The sequence below is a fragment of the Macaca thibetana genome, chromosome 13 (assembly GCF_024542745.1).
Source record: "Macaca thibetana thibetana isolate TM-01 chromosome 13, ASM2454274v1, whole genome shotgun sequence".
In the NCBI taxonomy this organism is placed as follows: domain Eukaryota; kingdom Metazoa; phylum Chordata; class Mammalia; order Primates; family Cercopithecidae; genus Macaca; species Macaca thibetana.
In genome coordinates this window covers 68,770,242-68,785,628 of record NC_065590.1, presented here as the reverse complement: position 1 = coordinate 68,785,628, position 15,387 = coordinate 68,770,242, and the positions used below count along the sequence as shown (strand labels likewise).

The following is a 15,387-nucleotide window of genomic DNA, read 5'->3' as shown; positions in this document are numbered from 1 at the left end:
AGTTTGTTGCGAGGACGCAATGCAGAAGCGTTTTCCAGAGACAGGCAAAAGCATGGACAAAGGCCTGAAGGCATGAACAACGCAGCGCATTTGTAGTTTGGTTTATCTAAAGCAGGGTGCAAGGTAGGAGCAGTGGAAGCAGAGCTATGGAGGTAGATAAGGGCTGGGTCACAGAGGACCTTATGGTAGAAGCCATTCTAGGGGTTGGGGATTATCCTGAAATGATGGTAACCACTGAGATATGCTATGCAGAAAAATGATAAAGTAAAACTTGTAACGGAAAAGAACCCTAATGGTGGTGTAGAAATAAACTGGAAGGGGAAGAAGCCAGAAACAGGAGGAGCAGTTGAGAGGGGAGGTGAAGAGATGATGAGGGTGTGAATGAGCTGGCAATGTGGACTGACAGCAGAGGACAAACGAGCTTTGTCCCTGAGCCATTGCATTTATTTGTTTGTTTGTTTGTTTGTTTGTTTGTTTATTTTAACTTTTTGAGATGGAGTGTCATTCTATCACCCAGGCTGGAGTACAGTGGCGTGATCTCGGCTCACTGCAACCTCCGCCTCCCAGGTTCAAGTGATTCTCCTGTCTCAGCCTCCTGAGTAGCTAAGATTACAGGCATGCACCCCCATGCCCGGCTAATTTTTGTATTTTTAGTAGAGATGGGGTTTCACCATGTTGGCCAGGCTGGTCTCAAACTCCTGACCTCAGGTGATCTGCCTGCCTCGACCTCCCAAAGTACTGGGATTACAGGCATGAGCCACTGTGCCCAGCCAGCCATTGCATTTAGAGAGTAGAATTGATAGGAGAGAGATGGTGGATTAGCCAACGGGTAAAAGGTCTAACTCCAACCTAACTTCTCCCTATTCTCCTTCATATACTCGGGACTGAACAACTCACTCTCCACTTCCTTCAAAAATCTAGTTGTTGTTGCTTTTCTTTTTTTCTAGAGACAAGGTTTCATTCTATCACCCACGCTGGCGTGCAATGGCATAATCATGGCTTACTGCAACCTCAAACTCCTGGGCTCAAGCGATCCTCCCACCTCAGCCTCCTGAGTAGCTAGAACTACAGGTGTGTGCCACCATACCCAGCTAATTTTTTTATTTTTTTGTAGAGATAGGGTCTTGCTACGTTATCCAGGCTCAACTCAGCCTCCCAAAGTGCTGGGATTACAGGCACAAGCCACTGCACCAGGCAAAAATCTAGTTTATAATGAAGGAAGGAGTAAAGTTCAGCAAGTCCGTGCTCCATGTCCTGAAGAGTAAGCGGCATGTTGCCTCCTGAGAATAGTATCCTTTCTCATCTGCATGGTAAATTACCATTCCTCCAAAACTCTGCTCAAAGTTGGCTGCTCTGAGAAGATGTCCTTGGCCCCTAGAGCCATGGGAAGGGTGCCCACAGCACCTCTATATTCCTGTATGTGTTCAGAGAATTGTCCCATGTCATCAGTAGTTATGACTTTACACATGCACCCTGTCCCCCAACCCACTGCTGACACATAAACTCTTTTGAGACAGGGGCACGGTTTTTTGTTTGTTTGTTTGTTTTTTATTGTCTCCTGTCCTAACACAATGCATAGAAAAAAGAACTGATAAAACCTCATCGAATGAATGAATGCCAAAGGCTGAATTCATGAATTATAGGGAAGTGTTCTAGAATAGTAATGATGATGCTTATAGGACACTGCAATCCCTCCCCCATAAGTGGGCACCTCTGATTTAACTGTCCAGCATCATTTGGAGCACAGGACGGAGGATTATACTGAGGAACCACATCCATGTCATTTGGATTGTCTGCAAGACCATTTGAGTGACTTTCCAGGAGCATCACAAGGCTGCGAACTGCATCTAAAGGGCTGCTTCTGGGGCATTCTTTCCAAGGAGCCTTTTAGCAGGGCAGGGAGTGAAAGGTGAGGACAAGTCTGTCATGCCTGGAAAAAGTGAGACTTGTCTTTGTCATCTGGGCAATTCTCCCTCAGACTAGCTCCTCTTCCTGACCTCCTCAGGTAACTGATGTCTTCCGGAAGCACTTCTTCCTCCAGGAATCTTGAATCTTAGCTGAGTGCTATGAAGATTGCTCTGATTAATTGATACTCTTAAGGTATGCACTAGTGGTTGCGATCCTGATCCTCCCAGGAGATTACCTTTTTAAAGCGCTGGAAGATTAACAAGAATTTCAGATGCGGTGGAAATTCGAAGGGAAAAAGTTGCGGCCTCCACAGCGCCAGCTCCCCTGCCATGAGGGAGACATATTTGAGAGTCCTTCAGCTCCCTAGGGGCTGTACATCCAGGCAAGAAAGTCCAGATCTTGCATCTGAGCTGGCAACTGAAGGAAGAGGCCTTGAATCAGCACAGCAGTCAGAATTCTGCTTGAGAGCAGCTTTGCTGAAACTAAAAGGAATAACTTTATCTGGAACAGTCTCTCTGCACATTCTCTTTCCCCTGTGGCAGTTGCGATGTTAGATTAAGTCTATGTATATGTGGGGCAGAAGCGAAGTGCAGGAGGGGGTGGAGAGAATGATGGGAAAGAAAAGACTCCCACTAAACACACATGTATGTCAGCTTTACCAGGTGCTCTGCTGAAACCAGCAGGATGAACACCTTCCAAACAGGCTGTGTTCCTCCCGAGGAAACTGAGGAGTGTAACCTCACAGTGAAATTCCTCCCAAGGCTTTGGCTCTGCAGGAAGCTCCTGGCTGTTTTTCAGGAGATGCATTTGCTGCAGGAGGAGGTATGGAAGTTGGGCAAGGCAGGACTAGTAGGGCTGGCCCAGACTGTCTCTCTCAGACAAGTCTAGACCCAGGACTGTCATGCTACCTGGAAATGAGGTCTGGTAGGAATGTCCAGGCAGAAAAGCTACTCTTCTTGGGAAACTTGTCGGCTTTAAATCACCTAGAGAAATTCTGGGGTGGAGACTCAGCTTGGCACCCTTAAGGTAGTTGCAAATAAGGGGTGAAAGAAACGTTGAGGGCAAGCTTAAAAGAAGTTAGTCAAAATGAAAAACACACCATCTGCATCTAGAGTTTCTGTAGCACCTATTGATCAGATGGATCAATGTGTTATTTCAGGGTAATCCTTGGAAGCCTTTGCAGGCTCGCTCTCCATCAGGTTGCTTGACTTGATTCTATTATTATTATTTTATTTATTTATTTTTTATTTATTTATTTATTTATTATTTTGAGACGGAGTCTCGCGCTGTCACCCAGGCTGGAGTGCAGTGGCGTGATCTCGGCTCATTGCAACCTCTGCCTCTCAGGCTCAAGTGATTCTCCTGCCTCAGCCTCCCGACTAGCTGGGATTACAGGCATGCGCCACCACGTCTGGCTAATTTTGTATTTTCAGTAGAGATGAAGTTTCTCCATGTTGGTCAGGCTGGTCTCAAACTCCCGATCTCAGGTGATCCGCCCACCTCAGCCCTCCAAAGTGCTGGGATTACAAGTGTGAGCCACTGCACCCGGCCTGATTCTATGTTTTAAGGCTAGATTCTTACTGCGCTAGACCTTAGGTCTGACTGCCAGCATTACTAGACTGGGGCCTCACTACTGACCATTTGAGTTTTCAGGAAAAACAACTCTGTATCTCCAGATTATATTTTTTCTACTCTGATTTCAGAAGCCTCTGTCTCTCTAGATTTAGCTGTAGAACTTTCCTACCTCAACATGAAGTTCTTCCAGACTCTAACCCCAGAACCTTCGGTGTCATCTAAAGCCTCCAAAAGAGACCATCCCCAAAGTACGGTTCTGGGTGGAACCATTTTTCCAAATGGCCTTGAAGTTTTCCCTAAGCGTCTCCTTCTGGACTGATTTGGCAAACATTATCTAAGTATCCATTATGTGCCAACCACTTTGTAGACATTGGGAATACGAAGACAGTAAGACTAGAGAGAGGAAACAGCAAGCCCGAAGGTTCTTTTCTCTGCTAGGAGGACTGACCATAAAGTCTGACAGCTCTTAGAGACAGCTTTAACTGAATGGTCTTAGACGGTTTTACATCCTCAGATTTTTCTAGGGCTCACTTGCTACCGTCACGGCAATTAGTCTTCTGAGTGTTGCCCCAATGACAACTAAGCCAAGCTGTACTGCAATTTTTCTCCTGGCACAAATGCATATCTTTGATCCTGGGGGAAAGGTGTGAAAGACGAGGAACAGGTGGTGGGGAAGGCCAAGCCACCCCACACATTCTGCCTGTAATTTGGCAGTGCCGCCATCTGTTGTTTTTTTCATATGTCCAAAGCCTGCAACTGCAGTCTTCAGGTCCTTCCCTTTCCCTGCAGAAATGGGTCAGGAATATACAACTATGCTAAAACCAGTCTGAGAGTCTTGACCCACTTTTGAGAGTTTCCAGACCAACGCAGCTGAAGCTGTCCTGCAGCTATGCCCTTAAGAGAATGATGCAGGCAGCTGAGTTCATCTTTCTCTGAGCTGCCGTGAGGAAGGTGTGGTCTTTGTTTCTGAACATTTTTCTTGTATTGCCGGAGTCTGAAGACTTGGAGGAGTTATTGCAAAACAGCTCACCTTCTTTCTTCCCCAGGGAACACAGGATGAAGGAAACATCAAAGTCTTAAAGAGCCATTACATTCAGAGCAAGAGTAATAAACAGGCATTTTTATTCCCTTCCTTTACAGTTGGTACCAGTCTTCAGTTCTCAGCCCGCAGGCCCCTGACATGGGGCACTATTCTGTACAGTTCCAGAAACCAACAACAGCCATTCAGCAGGAGTGTTGAAACTGCAGATTGTTCTCCACTGTTCTTGGTCGTGGCTGTGTTTGGAATAGTCAAGAGTTAGACCACCAAATACTAATCCTCAGAACTTGGTCTTGGACCTGGTTATAAATCTCATTCCTGCAACTCTGAACAGTGTGATCTTGGGAGAGTTACTTAATTTTTCTGAGTCTCAGTTTTTCTTATCTATAAAATGAAGTTAATAATAGTATGAACTTCATAGAATGCAGAATGCGTGGTACATAACTAGGGCTCAACAAATGGCCCAACAATGTGTTGTTGGTCTGGGGTGGGAGAGAGTAATCTTCCTTTGACTGTCATTATCTTTTGACTGGGAAGACTGGGAAGGCAACAATGTTGCCTATTTGCTGTACTTAGCTCTACTTCATTCTTTTTTTTTTTTGAGACAGAGTCTCACTCTGTCACCCAGGCTGGAGTGCAATGGCACAATCTTGGCTCACCGCAACATCCAACTCCCAGATTCAAGCAATTCTCCTTATTTAGCATCCCAAGTTGCTGGGATTACAGGCATGTACCACCATGCCCAGCTAAGTTTTTGTATTTGTAATAGACACGGGGTTTCACCATGTTGGCCAAGCTGATCTCGAACTCCTGATCTCAGCCTCCCAAATTGCTGGGATTACAGGTGTGAGCCACTGTGCCTGGCCGTCTACTAGATTCTTGCTTGGTTGTTTGCTTCCTGCTCTCACCAAATTGTAAAGCTCATTGAGGACATGAACTAAGATCCTGTGGCCAGCAGGGTCTTTCTACATAGTAGATAGTCAATAAATATTTGTAGATGGAGGCATGGATATTTTTTCAACTGACTAGTTGAATATGACTTCTGATACATATGAATATCAGTACCCGGGAAATACATAATCCGAGGCTAGGGAGACATGAGCTTAATATTTACTAACATTTGCCCTTACCTGCCACCTGTTTCTCTTGGGACATTAAATCCAAAGGCTTTAGATCCTGCTGCTTTGCATGGCTGGGTTAGATTGCATATGAGAATTTTGCAAAGCAAAAAAGATACATCACACCAATTTGCCTCTCAATGTATGCTCCTCTCAAAAGGCTTTCAAGCCAAAAATCCCTCAGCAGTAATTATGTGCAAGGCAAAGAAATTAAGAACTCTGGGAAGACATTAAATGAGTCTCTGGAATGTTGTAAAAGACATATATGCAAAGCTCTATCCTCCCCCTGGATTTCTTTCTGGCTCCTTGCCACAGGATCTAAGGAGAACAAGTTCTCATATAGGAATTTCCCCTTGCATATTGGGAGAAGATACATTAAAATCTGGTTATGAATCACAGCTGGGTGCTTTCAATTCAGTTATGTCCCCATGCACAATGGTGTGTACAAGGCATCGCTCCTGAAGACAACAAAAACCTATAAAATAGAGTTTCTAAGGCACAGAGTCCCTCAGTAATAAAAATCTGCAAGGGCCAAACAACCTAGGAGTTATCTCTATTCCCTGCCATCAGCAATCCAGAGAACGTCTTCTGGGCTCCCCCCTCCTGATCTCTTAGGAATCATTGTGAATGTGAGAGCTTGGGGAAGGCAGGTGGTTGATGAATATGAGTGGGTTATTATAGTCCAGGGTGGATATATTCAAAAGACGAGTCTGTTTGAGAAGGAAGCAAAGGCCCAGCCTGGCTTATAATGACCCTGAGGGAATCAGAATCCCAGAGAATCCAGAGTGGGCTTTGTTTGTGGGGGTTTTTTTTGTTCGTTTGTTTGCTTGCTTGTTTTGCTTGTGTGTTTTTTTTTTTTATTTTTATTTTTTTGAGTTGGAGTCTGGCTCTGTCACCCTGGCTGGAGTACAGTGTCACAATCTCGGCTCACTGCAACCTCTGCCTCTGGGATTCAAGCGATTCCCCTACCTCAGCCTCCTGAGTAGCTGGGACTACAGGCACCCGCCCAAAAATTAGCACCGGCTAATTTTTGTATTTTTAGTAGAGGCAGGGTTTCACCATGTTGGCCAGGCTGGTCTCAAACTCCTAACCTTAAGTGATCTGACCACCCTCGGCCTCCCAAAGTGCTGGGATCACAGGCATGAGCCACCATGCCCAGCCTTTTGTGGGGTTTTGTTTGTTTGTCTTGTTTTGTTTTTGAGACAGGGTCTTGCTTTGTCACCCAGGGTGGAGTGCAGTGGCATCATCATAGCTCACTGCAGCCTTAATATCCCAAGCTCAAGAGATTCTCCAGCCCCAGCCTCCCAAGTAGCTGGGACTACAGGTGTGTACCAACAGGCCTGGCTGATTTTCTTTTTCTTTTTCTTTTTTTAATGTAGAGACAAGGTCTTGCTATGTTTTCCAGGCTGATCTTGAACTCCTGAGCTCAAACAATTCTCCCATCTTGGCCTCCCAAACTACTGGGATTACACACACAAGCCAGCACACCGGCCTGAGTTTGTTTTAATTAGAGTAATATGACTAGGAAACGTTTCTCAGTGCCATCTGTAGATTTGCTGCTTGAAGGAAAAAGACTGATATAATGATGAGACTTCCTTTTTTTTGAGAAGAAATCTTGCTTTGTTGCCCAGGCTGGAGTGCAGTGGCACCATCTCAGCTCACTGCAAACTCCACCTCCCAGGTGCAAGGGATTCTTCTGCCTCAGCCTCCCAAGTAGCTGTGATTACAGGCGCCTGCCACCACACCCGGCTAATTTTTTGTATTTTTACTAGACACGGGGTTTCACCATGTTGGCTAGGCTGGTCTCAGACTCCTGACTTTGTGATCTACCCGCCTCAAAGTGCTGGGATTACAGGTATGAGCCACTGTGCCCAGTGAGACTTCCTCTTTCATCAGGGAGAGTGTCCGCCTTCAGGAAGGCCCCAAAGGCTATAACAAGGCTTTGCCAGCCTGGTGAGCATGGCTAGGTGGTGCCCTTCCCATCTTCGAAAGTTATTTCCTCTGGAAAGCCCTGCCCAGCTGACTCTATTCAGCTTGTTCGCCAGATCACCCCAGGAAGCTGTTAATCCTCACCCACTAGAACACGAGGCACCCACATGGCTGAGGGTTTCCCTCCAAAGATTTCACCATAATCCCACAAGTAGGCTTGTGTCTAACAGGTGTTCTCAGTGGGGAAGGCGGAGATTGGAAAGAGCGGCCATGGCACACATCTCTGTAATAATAACGGATCCCCTTTCCCAGGTCCTCACCTCCTCATACCCCCTCCCAGGGAGGCCTTCTCATATATGTTAACTGAAGTGGCCCTTTCCCCTCTCCAGGACTCCCTATCTCCTAACCTGACTTTACTTTTTCCCGTAGGAATTTTCGCCTTTGACACAATTTATATTTATTTATGTGCTTTCTGTCTTCTTTCACAAGACTGTAAGCTTTAAGAAGGCAGGGATTTTTGTCTATCTTGTTCTCTTATTCCAGCACCTAGAACAGTGTATGGCACATAGCAAGTACTCAATAAACATTCTTGGAATCATTGCCTACTGAGAGGCAGGTACTTTGCATTGATCACAACCTCCGAGGTAGCCGTACAAGTGAATGTTGGCCTCCCAGGGAAGCTGAGAGTCCTCCCCATGCAGGGCTTGGGTGTTCTAAAAGGATATGTTTTCATGGCTGTTGTGTTAGTGAGTGGAGTCTTTCCGCCTAGTTAAAAATCTCAGAATATATGGTATGTTTTCTTCTGTTTCTTAAACTCGAACCGTTAAAAGAACCAGACTCTGCCCTCTTCCTCCTTCTTTTCTCCCCATTGGCTTTGCTTCTGTCAAGAGGTCTGCAGAAAGAAGTCAGTCTCGGCCCGAAGTTTAATCTACCTAGAAAATGGCGGGTCACCCACTTCCTTGTTCTCATTGGGAGAGGTGGCTCAAGGTGGGAAGGGCCAGATTGTCAGTCATAGTTCTTAGTTGGACAACAGAATCCCAACTGTCTAATTTAAGTAGAAAATATGTTTTTTCGGCCGGGCGCGGTGGCTCAAGCCTGTAATCCCAGCATTTTGGGAGGCCGAGGCGGGCGGATCACAAGGTCAGGAGATCGAGACCATCCTGGCTAACACGGTGGAACCCCGTCTCTACTAAAAAATACAAAAAAACTAGCCGGGCGAGGTGGCGGGCACCTGTAGTCCCAGCTACTCGGGAGGCTGAGGCAGGAGAATGGCGTAAACCCGGGAGGCAGAGCTTGCAGTGAGCCGAGATCCGGCCACTGCACTCCAGCCTGGGTGACAGAGCGAGACTCTGTCTCAAAAAAAAAAAAAAAAAAAGAAAATATGTTTCTTTTTTTTTGTGGTAGGTAGTTCACAGAATTTCTGGGAAGGGCAGAAAAACAAGCCTAGAGGCTGGGCAGCTGCAATAACGCCCCAAATCACTCCACAAAAGTGGTCCTGGGGAGTCAGCGTTCTTGCCACTCCTGGGCTCACTAGGGCTCACCGCATCAACACCTGGGCCTGGAGCACTGAATGCTACCACAGGAACCTCATCCACGCTGCCTGAGAAAGTAGATGTGGCTGATGCCACTCTCACTTCAATAGGTTCACACAGCGCCCACTCCTTATATGACTTGCCATGTTGAGCAGGTTTATGCCGACCTGCAGACCTATCTCCAAAGGCCAAGGGAGCTGAGAGGCAGAAGAGCCTGACAATTCAGTTTCTCAGAAGGAAGCATTTAATAGGGAACTTAGGAACAGCAGCCATGTCTGGGGCTGTTGCTGCGAGACAGCGATCCCTTAGGAAACGTGGGCCTTCTCCCCACATATCCGTGAGTGCCAGCAGCTGTTCTTCTCTGTCCTTACTTCTTGTATTAGTCCATATATTCACGCTGCTGTAAAGAATCCCTGAGACTGGGTAATTTAAAAAGGAAAGAGGTTTAATTGACTCACAGTTCTGCATGGCTGGGGAGGTCTCAGGAAACTTACAATCCTGGTGGAAGGCAAAGGGAAAGCAAGGCACCTCTTCTCATGGTGGCAGGAGAAAGAGGGAGCAAAGGGGGAACTGCTAAACACTCTTAAAGCATCAGATCTTGTGAGCACTCACAATCACTAGAACAACGTGCGGGAAATCCGCCCCCACGATCCAATCACTTCCCACCAGGCCTCTCCCCGGACACATGAGGATTACAATTCCAGATGAGATTTGGGTAGGGACACAGAGCCAAACCATATCACTTCTCCAGCCTCTAGTGTGTCTCTCCTCTGGATTCCATCACCCCTGATTCCCTGACCACCTTGGCACCTCAGACCAACTGATTCCCATGGTGACGTGAGCCACCGTGCCAGGCCCCAAAGAACTATATACTTTAAAATGGTTACTTGTGACCGGGTGCGGAGGCTTACGCCTGCAATCCCAACACTTTGGGAGGCCGAGGCAGGTGGATCACTTGAGGTCAGGAGTTTGAGACCAGCCTGGCCAACATGGGGAAATCCCATCTCTACTAAAAATACAAAAATTAGCCAGGCGTGGTGGCAGGTGCCTGTAATCCCAGCTACTCGGGAAGCTGAGGCAGGAGAATCACTTGAACCCGGGAGGCTGAGGTTGCAGTGGGCCAAGATCGTGCCACTACACTCCAGCCTGGGCAACAGAGCGAGACTCCACCTCAAAAAAAATAATAAAATAAAATAAAATGGTTACTTGTTCTTGGAGAACTTCACGAATCTCCCTCTCTCCACAGCCGCCCCAGACAACCAAGGCCACATCTCACTGCTGACTCCTCCAATCCCTGGCAAGCAGTTCAGTGTCTCCATTCTGTTCGCCCCCTGTGGCCCTGCTCAAATCCTTGTCAGCTACCCATGCTGTAGGCAGTCCCTTCACTCTGCCCCAATGCCTAGACTCATGTGTGCCTCACTCTTGTCCCTTGTCTTAGGCTAATGTCTGATCTGGGGTCTCTCTCTGCCTCTCATTCTCTAGTCTTTGCTCCCACACTGAAGAGACGGCCATAGAAAACCACAGAACCTACCTCCATGCACATTCTTGCTGTGAATGATTACTTCGTTCTGCCCACAATGCTGTTTGCCTCTGCTGTTGGACTGGAGACTGCTGCCCAAGACAGTTCATCTCCTCCAGCTTTCCAGAGCCCCTTCCTCACCTTTTCCTGCCCTCCTATCCTCAGCCTCCCCTCCAACTTTGTCAGGAAAGTCAAAGCCATTAGGCACACTCCAGGTTTTCCCTCTGCCCTGCTTTCCTCTTCCACACATCACTCACCTTTCAAGCAATTCCCCTTTGCTTCTTGCTCCAAGGAGCAGAGTCTGCCCAGCGTCCAGGCCACATCGTTTTCCGAGACTCCTAATGCCTCAGCTCCTGCTCGCATCCCGGCTGGCGATCCTCAAGGGCTCTCCGGTGTCTCCAGCCTCTCAATTTTTCTTCATTCTCTCCCCTTTGCCCAGAAATACACACAGATGTCCACCATAAAAATTCTTCACTGGACCTTGCTGCTTGCATATTCTATTTACTTTTCACCTTGACAGAGAAACTTCTCAGAAAAGCACCTTCACTTTCTCAACCCACAGCCCCTCCTCAACCTACTATGTGGTTGCCACTCTTGGAATTCTATAAAAATGGCTTTTCCAGAGGCCTCCAGTGACTTTGTAATCGCCACACCCCAAGGCCTTTCCTTAGTTTTGGGAACCTCCTGTCCCATGTTTTCTTCTCTTAACATGTCTGCCCCTGCTCTGTCATGGCCCATCCGGCTTGTCTCTTGCCTTTCTGAGAGACCCAGCTTTGACTCTTACTTGCTCCCCATCCTTCTCTCTACAAACTTGCTCTTGGTGACCATCCCCTCTCAACACACACAGTTATTCTTAATATACACACAGTTTCCAAATCTGTATCTCCAGCTTCTGTGCAACCATGGGCAAATGATCTCACTGAGACTCAATTTCATCATTATAAGTCAACCACTTGACACCACCTGAGGTATTCAATGACCACCTCAGAATTATTACGTTTCACCCTGGATCATCCTTTCTTCCCCCAAACAACTCCTTGTCCTGTTGCTGTTGCTGTTTCTTCTCAAGGTACCTGTATTGGATAGTTAGGCTAAATTCATTTGCTGTGACAAAGAAGCCCCAAGTCTCAATGGTTTACAATAACAAAGGTTTATTTTCTTATTCTGTTACATATGCCATTTGATCAGCTCTTTTCATTCTGGAAGCCAGGCTAACAGAACAGCCCCAATCTGGGACATTGCTTATGTCAGAGGGATGAGAAACAAGGTGGTGGACCAGTGTGTGATTCTTCAAACTTCTACTCACATCCCATTGGTCAAAGCAATCTTGTGGTGAAGGCTGATTTCGTGAGGTGGGATATATTGCCTTCCTAAGGGACCCATAGAGAAGGGCAGCAGATTTTTGAAACAAATTGTGTAAACATATGTTGTTGTTTTTTGACGGAGTCTCACTCTGTCGCCCAGGCTGGAGTGCAGTGGCATGATCTTGGCTCACTGCAACCTCTGCCTCCTGAGTTCAAGCAATTCCCTTGTCTCAGCCTCCTGAGTAGCTGGGATATCAGGTATAAGCCACCATGCCCATCTAATTTCTGTATTTTTAGTAGACACAGTGTTTCGCCATGTTGGCCAGGCTGGTCTCGAACTCCTGACCTCAGGTGATGCGCCCGTCTCAGCCTCCCAAAGTGCTGGGACTACAGGGGTGAGCCACCACACTTGGCCTAAGCATGTTTTTTAAACAATGATGAAATCTTCTAGAGTTAGTCTCCCAATGACTGGGCTTCATACGCATCTCTGACGTCTACCTCTCCCTGATTGCACATCACTCACTTGCAAGGTATTATTATTATTGCTGTTGTTGTTATTGAGACAAGGATCTCTCTATGTGACCCAGGCTGGCCTCGAACTCCTGGGCTCAACAATCCTCCCTCCTCAGCCTCCCAAGTCACTGTGACCACCACTGCACCACCACATGCAGGTGCCAGCTATTGTTAATTGTTTTCTCATAGTGTCTCTTGAATTCAATACTTAATACATGGTATAATTTTAATCATAGTTTTTATTTTATTTCATTTCATGTTATTTTATGTTTTGAGACAGGGTCTCATTCTCTTGCCCAGACTGGAGTGCAATGGCACAATCTCAGCTCACTGAAACCTCTGCCTCCCAAGTTCAAGCAATTCTCCTACCTCAGCCTCCCAAGTAGTTGGGATTACAAGTGCCCGCCACCACATCCAGCTAAGTTTTGTATTTTCAGTAGAGATGGTGTTTCACCATGTTGGCCAGGCTGGTCTCGAACTCCTGACTTCAAGTGATCCACCTGCCTCAGCCTCTGAAAATACTGGGATTACAGCCACTGTGCCTGGCCTATTTATTTATTTTTTTGAGACAGGGTCTCACTCTGTCATCCAGGCTGGAGTGCAGTGGCATGATTGCAGCTCACTGCAGCGTCGACCCCCGGGCTCAAGCGATCCTCCACCTCAGCCTCTGTAGTAGCCGAAACTACAGGTGCACGCCACCACACCTGGCTAATGTTTGCTTTTTCTGTAGAGACAGGGTTTTGCCATGTTGCCCAGGCTTGTCTCAAACTGCCCGCCTTAGCCTCCCAAAGTATTGGGATTATAGGTGTGAGCCACTGTGACCAGCCTGATCAGTTATAATTTTTATAGCCAATTTCCCCAACTCCAGTCTCTGTCATATTAGTTACTGCTCAATATACTTGTGATTATGTTATTTTGCTACTCAAAAACTTTCTTTTCTTTTTTTTTTTTTTTTTTTTTTTTTTTTTTTTGCTTTTTTTTTGAGACAGAGTTTCACTCTTGTTGCCCAGCCTGGAGTGCAATGGCGCCATCTCGGCTCACCGCAACCTCCACCTACCGGGTTCAAGCTATTCTCCTGCCTCAGCCTCCCGAGTAGCTGGGATTACAGGTATACAGCACCATGCCTGGCTAATTTTTGTATTTTTAGTAGAGACAGGGTTTCTCCATGTTGATCAGGCTGGTCTCGAACTCCCGACTTCAGGTGATCCGCCCGCCTCGGCCTCTCAAAGTGCTGGGATTACAGGCGTGGGTCATAGCACCCGGCCCAAAAACTTTCAATAGCTCTTCATTGCTTTGGGAGCAAAACATAAATGATCCTGGTGTTCAAAGTCTCTTCACGGTAGAAGTCCTCATCTATATATCCAGAATTATCTGTATGAACCCTCCACTGTGGTCAACTTAATCTACTTGCCACTCCCCAAACACACCTCTGCCACTCTCTCTCCCTGGGATTCTTCCCACCTTGTCCAAATGCTACCCATCTTATAAAGCCTATGTCAAATATTTGTGTGTATTTTATTGTCTCTATTGGATTGTGTGTTCCTTGAAGACAACAGAGTATCTTTCACATTTGTGTGTTCCATGGGCACCTTGCCCATGGTAGGAGAAGGGGAAAAATTAGCATTTATTGAACACCTCCCGTGTGCCAGAGATAGTGGAAATTGCTTTACATATTCTATCGCATTAAACCCTAAGAGCAACTCTATTCAGTAGGGATTATTATTCTAACTCATTGATCATAAAATTGAGGTTCAATGGTGTGATTTTTCCAAGGTCGCAAATCTAGTTATTGGTAGAGTCAAAATTTGAACCTAAGAGCTATCTAACAATAAATACATTTGAGGAAGGAAGAAGCAAATAATTATGCTCACAAAGGATAAATCACAAAAGAAATACAAATGACTAAAAAACACATTGAAAAATTCAGCCTCACTCATCAACTTTCAAATAGTAATGTTTTTTACCAATCAAAAGTTATTAAATATACTGGCCGGGCATGGTGTCTCACGCCTGTAATAGCAGTTCAAGACCAGCTTGGCCAACATGGTGAGACCCTGTCTCGACTAAAAATACAAAAATTAGCCAGGTATGGTGGCGTACACCTGTAATCCCAGCTACTTGGGAGGCTGATGTAGGAGAATCGCTTGAACTGGTAGGCAGAGGTTGCAGTGAGCTGAAATCAAGCTACTGCACTCTAGCCTGGGTGACAGAGTGAGACTCCATCTCAGAAAAAAAAAAAAAAGCTATTAATATGCAATACTATGTTGGCAAGTGTTGGGGAACAGGGACATTTTGCGCTATTGGTAGAAGCAAAAATTGGATCATCTCTGGAAGGTAATCTGACCTTTAAAAATGTGCAGAGCCTTTGACCTAATTAACTCCACTTCTAGAAATGTATCCCTGAGGAAGCAGCAAGAGATGCATAAAAGCATTTATAATTAATTTATAATTAAGGATGTTTATCATGGCGTGGAAAACCAGAAACAAGCTAAATGTCCAACAATCAGTGTTTATTAAATATACTGTGCTCACACTTATCATCGAACCCAGTATAACAATAAAGAAATTATAAAAAGATACTTCATGACATGGGAATGTGCTCATAATGTATTAAGTAAAAACATAAACCAGGTGGCAAAACAGCATTGCAATATGATGCAATATATTTAGAAAATTATGAATATAAAATGACTCAACGGATATATTCTAAAATGTTTAATAGTGTTTATTTCTAGAGATGGGTTTTATTTGCATTTTGCTTACTGGTATTTTCAAACTTTCCACACTGAGTGTATATTACTTTTTAAAAATTGGGGCCAGGCGCAGTGGCTCATGCCTGTAATCCCAGCACTTTGGGAGGCTGACAATAATTAGCCAGGTGTTGTGGCGGGTGCCTGTCTACTCGGGAGGCTGAAGTAGGAGAATCGCTTGAGCCCGGGAGGCAGAGGTT

At 45.9% G+C, this 15,387-nt stretch overlaps 2 protein-coding genes and 1 long non-coding RNA gene across 3 annotated transcripts in view; 2 read left to right on the top strand and 1 right to left on the bottom strand.

The window, feature by feature from the left end:
* Positions 1-15,387, top strand: part of MORN2 (MORN repeat containing 2) — a 1,051,609-nt gene that overhangs the window by 599,222 nt on the left and 437,000 nt on the right. The window lies entirely within an intron of this gene.
* Positions 1-15,387, top strand: part of GEMIN6 (gem nuclear organelle associated protein 6) — a 470,738-nt gene that overhangs the window by 119,976 nt on the left and 335,375 nt on the right. The window lies entirely within an intron of this gene.
* Positions 11,748-15,387, bottom strand: part of LOC126933583 (uncharacterized) — a 55,821-nt gene continuing 52,181 nt past the window's right edge. The window contains exon 5 of the long non-coding RNA XR_007718678.1: positions 11,748-11,990. This is a non-coding gene — a long non-coding RNA (uncharacterized LOC126933583). The remainder of the gene's footprint in view (positions 11,991-15,387) is intronic.